Source organism: Pteropus vampyrus, unplaced genomic scaffold (genome assembly GCF_000151845.1).
Source record: "Pteropus vampyrus isolate Shadow unplaced genomic scaffold, Pvam_2.0 Scaffold95, whole genome shotgun sequence".
NCBI lineage: Eukaryota > Metazoa > Chordata > Mammalia > Chiroptera > Pteropodidae > Pteropus > Pteropus vampyrus.
The window spans coordinates 2,659,771-2,668,429 of NW_011888876.1; positions in this window are offsets into that span (position 1 = coordinate 2,659,771).

Below are 8,659 nucleotides of genomic sequence, written 5' to 3' on the forward strand. Positions count from 1 at the left end.
GGCCAAGGCTACATGATTAGTGAACACCCAAGCGACAGGCCACTGTGGTTACCACGTGTATTCTGGTTATCATACTGGGTTGAGTCCCCAGAGATCCAAGTCTGAGTCTTTATTATCCCTTGACCCCAGAGAGTGACAGAATGAACAATTCACAAGCTTCAACTGAGTTTTAAAAGTGTTCCCTGAAGCACCAGGCCTGGATTTCTTTGATCCCCCTTCTCCTACTCCCCATGCCCCGGGAGCTCAAATTTGATCTCCAGCTGGCATTGGGAGAGCTGCAGTTCAGCATGTAACCAGCAGATGGCGCTGAAAGCTAAGGGAAGACTCCTCCCTCCCACCGGCCCTTCCTCTAGTCCCGCCTTGGAGCTCCGTGCAGCGCCCCATTACCAGAACCAGCTTCGGTTCCCCTGCTGCCATTACAACAGGGATGAGGGGCCTGAGCCCCAGCCCTCTGCAGGCTCCTGGGAACACAGACCCATTTCGGAGAAGTAGAAATAAAGTCTGAGATCCTTCTGGGAGCTCCACCGGGTCCCTTACTCTGGACGCCTACCTCCTGACCTCCACTCGCTGCCCTCCCAGGAAATCACTTTTAAGTAGGGCCGTGTGGGTCCCAAGGGAGAGGGAGGTTTTCCGTAGCAGAGTCACTTCATCTGTGAACAAGGAAGCTGTGAAACCTCTTAGAGCAGCCCCATGACCTCCTTGTTCATCCTGTGTAAAATATGAAATAAGAGTTTTAATTACCAGGCTTGGAAGCCAGCCGACGTGTTTAATATTTAATGTCTCCAACGCTCGCGCCCCAGGCGTGCCGGCACTGACAGCATCGGGGTTTCCCTTGGGTTGGCTCTGAACGGACTTGGAGAAAGGCCAAGCTGCTGCCTTCCCCAGCACCTGGGAGCCTCTGATATTCTGGCCTGGGCCCAGGCCTGGGCCTCCCGCTCCCTGGAGGACTCCCGCCAAGATGGCCCACCCTGGGGAGGAATCTAGGACCTGGAGCCCCAAGGAGGCATCTAGTGCTGAACTCGGCCCAAGGTCCTGGCTGAGAATGGGAGTCAGCGAAGTCAAGCGGCCGGGGAAGATGGAAACAAACAGACACAGACAGAGCTGAGTTTGAATCCTGCTCTCTTGCAAATGGCTCAGCCTCTCTGGGAGACACTGTTACAGTTTGTAAAGTGGAGAACGTATTTCCTACATTGTGGACTGTTACTATAGCTAGATGGCCATTTTTGAGGCTTAGTGTGTGTCTGGAACTCTGACAAGCACTTGCCATGTCTTCGTCACCTACAGTGGTCCTGCGAGGTGGCTAAGTTGGTACTTGAACCCAGGACCTTCAGAGCCTGTGACCTGAAAGTCCGTATGCAAAAGCACTTCAGAGATTTGGAGGAAGGTGAGCTTGAAAGGGACACTGCCACCCAGTCTCAGACCCTAATCCATCCTACACCACAGTGACCCCTCATGCCCCAGAGACAACCGAGAAAATTGCTAATAGCAGCTCAGAACAGCAGCCTGGACAAAATCACTCAAGCTGCATTCAATGGATTGATTTGACACCCTCAGCATGGATGGAGTTTCTAGGGCCATCTTGGGGCTGGCCATTCACCTTAGTATGTCTTTAAGCTCACGCACCATCCCTTGTCCAGCTAGCTATGACCAAGTTGGTGCTTTGTGCACAGATGACAGCAAGTGATGGGGTGTGGGGACATCCGGCAGTTGGAGACGCTTGTCTTAAAAGGTAACAGTGCATGGCATATCAGAGGCCTTGTCACTTCCTTTTATGGCACATCCAGGAAGGATAGCCAGGGTAGAAAAGGAGAGGGAGGTGACAACGAGCTCTATTTTATAACCGTCAGAGAGTGAAGATGCAAGTTCTCAGGAATCCTTGTCCCAGTGGGAGTATGAACTGGTGGGGCCCCTGTGGAGAACATACACCCCACACTCCAGCAATACCACTTCCGGGCACACACTCCAGAGCACCTCCACACAGGGAGACAAAGAGACTTGCCCAAGGATATTCCTCAAAGCATTTACTGGTAAGAGCCAAGGGATGGGAACAACCGAAATGCCTACTCATAAAGAAATAGATAAATCACAGGGCCGTATGCAAATGATGAACACCATGCAGGGGCTCGACGGAGTGAATGAGGGTGACAAGTATTAACACGGATCGTAAGAGTGTAATGCCAAGCAAGAAATCAGGCGAATAATACTGAAATGTGCCGCGGTATATATTTTCACGGCTACACACACTCACACGTTGCCTGTGGGGAGAGGGGAGAGGGAAGGGAAGGGGTTCCAGAAGGGGGATACGAGAGACAAAAACAAAGCAGACGAAGACACAAGAGGACCCAGGTGTGGCCAAGAATGATTGCGATCCGAACTGATGATGGTGAGAAATCGAATTCTGTGCCTCAGAGGTCCAAAGCAAAAAAAAAAAAAAAAAAAGCGAAGAAGGAAATAAAAGGGGGCCAAAGACGTCTTTAAGATTTCCATAAGACCCAGAAATTGTTTGTTGTTTGGGGAATTTTCAAACCAGGCCAACGAGTCTATCCCCCAACCTTAGAACTGGCGGCTGGGCTCTTGCTGGGTGCTGGCACATTTGCCACCCTGCCTCCTAGCCTGAAAGACTAATCCAGGCAGCCTGTGGGGTTCAGAAGACACAGTTCTCCATGATGGACTGGAGGTGGCGCTGTTGCAGTTGGTCCAGGACAGGTGAGCGACTTGAGCCTGCGAAGTGGGGGAGGGATGATATTCAGATGATGCTGGAGGACCCGCCTGGGTTTGGCGAGGTCCTGTTCACCCGCTTGGGGTCAATACAGAACAGGCAAGAAGGCAGGGGCACTGACTGCCTGTGGGTAGAGCATCATCCTGGACCCGGAAACCCGCCTTCCACCCTTCGCTCCCTCCCGCCTGGAGGAGTGAGACGCATACCCTCCGGGAGCCTGTTTTGTAAACACCCAGGCTCTGCGGAGAGGGTTCAGGGTCAGGATTCCAGGGCCGTGCTGATAAACCTCAGTCAGCTTAGGCTGAGTGTTTTTCCAGCTGTCACCTTCCCCCTAAAAGAGCTGGCCCCACTAGAGGAAGGAACAGAGGCCCAGCCAGGTGACGCGTCTGCCCTGCAGGTATGGAAAGGGCTCGGAGGCCAGGGCATCCTGAGGCACCGTCTCAGACAAGGACCTGAGTGCAGGCGGCTTGGTGGGGATGCCATCCCAGGAAGCAGGAGGGCGGGGGCAGGGAGAATAAGGGAGAGACAACGTCAAGGGGCGTTCCTGTGGCAGCGGCTGACTCCTCGGGGCCTCTGAAGAGCCCTCCCCTCCAATGATCTACCCTAGGATGGGGGTGGAGCACTGACCCGCTGGCTCCTGTCTCCACTGTGGGGAGCGTGTCCACAGAGGCTTTGTCTCCCTGCATTTCCAGATGGCACCGTGTACAGGTTAAGCACACAGCCATGGCGTTGGAGATGGGGAAAGACACGTGGAGTGTGCTTGAGGTGGGAGGCAGTCAGTGACAGGGGAGTCTGAGCGCGTGCGGAACTGTCCACGCAGCTGCCGCTGAAATCGGAGATGAACTGGGAGGAGCGGGTGCAGGGTCCTGGGGTATCCTGGGAAGTGCCCTCCACACTCAATGTTCCACTCCACTTCCGGATCAAGCACTGCTATTGCAGCCCATCCCTTCTGGAACTCAAGTCTCTCTTCTGGGCTTCAGACCCGCAAACATAATTAACCTTTGACATCTGACCTTCTGGATGCCTCCTGTGTCCCTCGAACTCAAAGAAGCCAAAACTGAATTCATCACCTTTATGCCCAACCAGTTTCTCCTCCTAAATGTCCACCCCAGCGACCACCCAGGGGCCAAAGTGGATAACCTAGGACTCATGCTTGACTTCTCTGTTGTTGTCATTCTCCGGGTCTTGCCATCACCAAATCTTGGGGATTCCATCCACCTGCCTCCTCTCTCTCTCCCTCTTCCCCCTCCCTCCCTCTGCTCGTCAAACTAGCGCAGATTAAGAAGCACAAGGTTGAAGACTTCATGTATTGATGAGCACACGCTCTCATATCTTGGCGAGAAGAAGGCATGTTGCTAATCTTCTGGAAGGCAATGTGACAGAACACATCGATAATCGCAAATGTTCTCGTCCTCTTAATCTCATTATTCTATCCACAGAAAAATCTTTGCACAGAGATATTCTGCACAAAGACATTCATGACAGCATTGTTTATACCAGCAAAAAAAATAAAAAAATAAAAAACCACCAACAATGATGACCAAAAAAAAAACAACTGAATAACTCTAGATGTTAATGCTGGAGGAAGGGTTAATGTCACTATTTGTTCTTCTTAGGGCTGGGGACTCTTCGGTGCTACATGCTCTCTCAAGAGGCCGTCCACTCCCATGGCTGGGGTCACCACCTACACTGACCACTCCCACATCCTTACTGTTAGCTCTCTTCTCTCCTGTGTATCCAATAGTCGACTAGACATTGCCCTTGAATAACCCAAAGCCACCTGAACCTGAGGGATCCATAACGGAACTTCATGCTGTCAGCCCCCCACAACCAGGTGTCCGAACTCAGTAAATTTCCCCAGATGTCCAGGCTAGAGATATGGATGTCCACTCTTCTTCCCCTTTTCTACAATTAACTCATCACCAGGCTTGTTGATTCTACTTTCTAAATTATTCTCAGGAACATCCATTTGTCTCCGTCCCCACTGGCAAGTCCAAATCACCATCATTTCTTGCCTTGATTATGACGGCCTCTTATCAGCAATCCCTCTAAGCCTCTCTCCCTCTCTGGAGCCAGAGTGGACGTTCAAAAGCATAAACCTGATTATGTCCTGAGTAGGTGGATGCTGGGCCTTGCTACTAACGTGGCACCTTGCAGTCACTGGTGGGGTATTTAAGAGAAGAAGGGCATTGCTATATCTGGGTGGATGGTCACTCCTAGCTCAGCCTGAAACCCAGCAGCAATGCAGCACTAACTTCCGGGGAGATGATCTGGCTCCCTTGGGAGATGCCACCACGTGGCAATGTCTGTAAGCATTCCCTCATGAATCTGCAGACATTGGTTGAGTACCTACTATGTGCTAGGGCATGCACATATCACCCCCAGTCGGTGAAAATTCGTTCGGGGAGGGTGACAAAATATTTAGCTATGACAATGTTTTGTGGCCCTCCAAAGCCCAGCCCTTCTTAGCAACATCTAAGTCCTTAGGATTTAATTTCTCTCACTGGGGAGAATTTAAATTAAATTAAAATTTTCTCCTAAGAGGAACGGTCATGGAAAAAAAGGTTGAGAAACCCCATGATAGGCTCTGGAGATACAGTAGTCACTGAGTCTGACATAGTTCCCCGCTGTGCAGAGTCTCATGCTCTGGCAGGGAAGACACACGTGACATTATTATACAACAACTAAGTGAAAGAAACCAGACTCAAAAGGCTGCATACTATGGATTCCATTTATATGACATTCTGTGAAAGACAAAACTATAGTTGCAGAAATCAGATCAGTGGTTCCTGGGCTTGGGTCAGGGAGGGGACTGACTTTGAGGTGTGAGAGAACTTTCTGGGGCGGCAGAAATAGTCTATATCCTGATTGAAGTGGTGGTTCCGCCACCGTTTATCAAAACATGGATCTGTGCACTGAAAAAGGGTGAATTTTACTGCCTACAAATGACATATCAGTAAAGCTATATAATTATTATATTGTATGTATCGCATAAAGTTATTATACGATAAACAGATGTATTTAGCACTGTGTGAAGTGCTATGCAGAATTGGCAACAATGAAAGCGAGCAGCGGGCAGCTGACCTGGTCAGATCAGGGCGGGGTGGGGGTTGCGGGGTGGGGGCGGGGCGGGTACGTCCTCGATGAAGTAGTGTTGAGCTCTGAAGGGTGAGTAAACATTAACCGGAAGAAGGTGAGGTGTAAGAGCTGCCTATAGGGGGCGTCACTACCATAGAAATAATCGTATTCCTGGGTTATGCAATACAGTGGCCCTGGCGGATCAGCCTAGTAAGAGGGAACAACATGCGTACAGATGCTGAAGCAGGATGGCATGTGTGTGCTCCAGAGGGCAGAGCGAGGCCAGTGAGCCAGGGGTCCGGAGGACAAGGAAAGGAATAACAGGTGATGGGCTGGGGAGGCAGGCAGCGGCCAAACCATGCAGATCCTTGTCGGTCTGCCGGCAGATTTTGGAAGGGGAGTGACTTGATTAGCCTTGCATTTGCTAAAGGTCACCACTGCAGTGTGGCAAATATTGGCAGCTGGCAAAGTGCCTGCAAAGAGGCTACTGGAGTGGTCCGGGGGAGAGATGACAATTCTCTTAAACTAGGATGATGGCAATAGAGATAGACAAAAGCGGACGGATTCTAGACATATTTAGGAGGTAAAATCAACTGGCCTTCACAGTTGGTTGGACATGTGGGATGTGAGAGAGCAAAGGGGTCAGGTGACCGCTGGCGTCTGACCTGCCCGACAGGGAATACGATGGCGTCTTTCTGAACTGGAGAACACCTGGAGGAGGACTGGGTTATTGTCCAGTGTCTTCGAGAAGAGTCAGAAGTGCCCATGAAGATCGTGAGTGATGTCATCTTTTGGGGTGTCCAGGTACCTACATGTTTCTTCTCAGAAAACTGCTCCCCTCTCCAGGGATGAGCTCCTGAATCCCAGCCTTATCCAGTGGAGTCAGGGACCATTCTGGGCAATTACTCTATTAGATGAACTATAGAATCAATTTCTCGAGAGAAAAAATTCCTGTGGAGATTTCACTGAAGTCACATCAAATTTCTGGATTATGTGAGGCAAGATAGACAATTTTGCAATACAGCCCAAGAACAGGATCCATTTCTCCATCGATTTGAGTATTTTTTAAAAACGTCCTTCAGCATCCATCTTTGCACATATTTTGCTAAGTATATTTCCCCTCCCAGAGCTTTCTAACTCATTATTGCTGGTGGAGAAGGCAGACATTGACCTTGGTATATTTATCACCTTATGTCATCCTCTTTATTTAATGTCGCGATTAGTTCTTGCAGTTTTTCAGTTTACTTTTTGGCTTTTCAGCCTGGACAAACACACCATCTGCAAATAATGATAATTTTGTCTTTGCCATGTAGATAGATAGATAGATGGATCCCCTCCTTTCTTTGTATGACCTTAGTCTCTTGGCTGTCACCTTCAGAACGAAGGCAAGTAACAGTTGTGACAGCGGGCACCCTTGAAATGTTGCTGCCTTGAATTTGGAAGACTCTAATGTGATGTCTTCCAAACTGACATCTAAAGAACACTGGTCCGCAGGATGCTAACAGTTTTATTGAGGAAAAAAAAAAGTCCTGAGTTCAAATAACTTTGAAACATGCTGGGTTAAACAAAGACAAACCCATTTCTTTAATTCAGCAATAATCAGAAAATTTGATGCTAATATGCCTTGTGGATGTCTAAGACTAATTATCATATATTCAACTGATTCGACTACCTTCTTTTTTTCCATACCTTACTGTTTAACATGTTAACAGCTTCCTAACAGGGTCATGTTGGGACCGCTGCTCTAAGGTGTTACCAGTAAGTACAATGTTTGCTGTGATTCCTATAAAAAGAATGTTGGGTGAGTGACCTAATAGCTTTTACCATGGTGAGACTATTTCCTTCCGTTTCTGGTTTACTAAGCATTTCTTAAAAAGTAGAAATGGAGGTTGAATTTGATTCCATGATTTCTAGATCTTTCTGAAATGGAGGTTGAATTTGATTCCATGATTTCTAGATCTTTCTGAAGATTTCTAGATCTTTCTGAAGATTCCATGATTTCTAGATTTTCTGTTTTAAATTTGCACAGTGAGACTCCGCCACAATGCATTAAATGTGGTTGAAGATATTCCAGTGGGTAAAGTGCAGGGCTGCATGACTGTGGAATAAACAGGGTAAAAACTCAACAGCCAACAGGCCAGGTGCTCCCAGGGTCCGGCTGCGGCGTCCGACATTGCCCTGCTTTCGCTTTGGTTTGCTGCCTCCTGGTGGTTGTTTGCTGCTATGACTTAAACATCCTTGGGGAGGATTCTGAGTTCTGTGGTGGGCTAAGACTTCTAGGACAGAAGCAGCAATTCTAGGAATCCTTAGGTAATGATACTAATGATGTCAAACCGATCTAGGAAGATCGGGCTGGAAGAATACTGGGAACACAGGGGTACGCCATCTGCCCCTCTGCCCCTTGAGTCTGGTGCCCTGACCCCGCCTTACTCTCTACACCCACTCAGAAACTGAGTCTTTCCATCCACCCCTGTCTGAGAACTTGAGCTGAGTGGAGAGCTCAAGGCAATTGCCAATTGCATCATCGAGAAATTTTTAAATTACTTTTAAAATTAATGTTAATATCTAGCCATTTTGAGTGCTTACTATGTACCAAATAATTGGCTCAGTTCTTTGAATGAATTATTTTAATTTAGCCTTCCCATCTGTATGAATTATATATTATTCTTTACATTTTACAAACTGGAAAAAAGCCACAGAGAGGTCACATTACTTACCCCAGTCGCCTAGCCAGTTCCTGGTAAGAGGTGAGGCCAGATTCAAAACCGGGCAGTTTGCCTCCAAAACCCATACTCTTTTGTTAAACTAATTTGCTTTCCAGGAATACACCGGGCAATGGTGTATTACTCTTTTTACTTGATT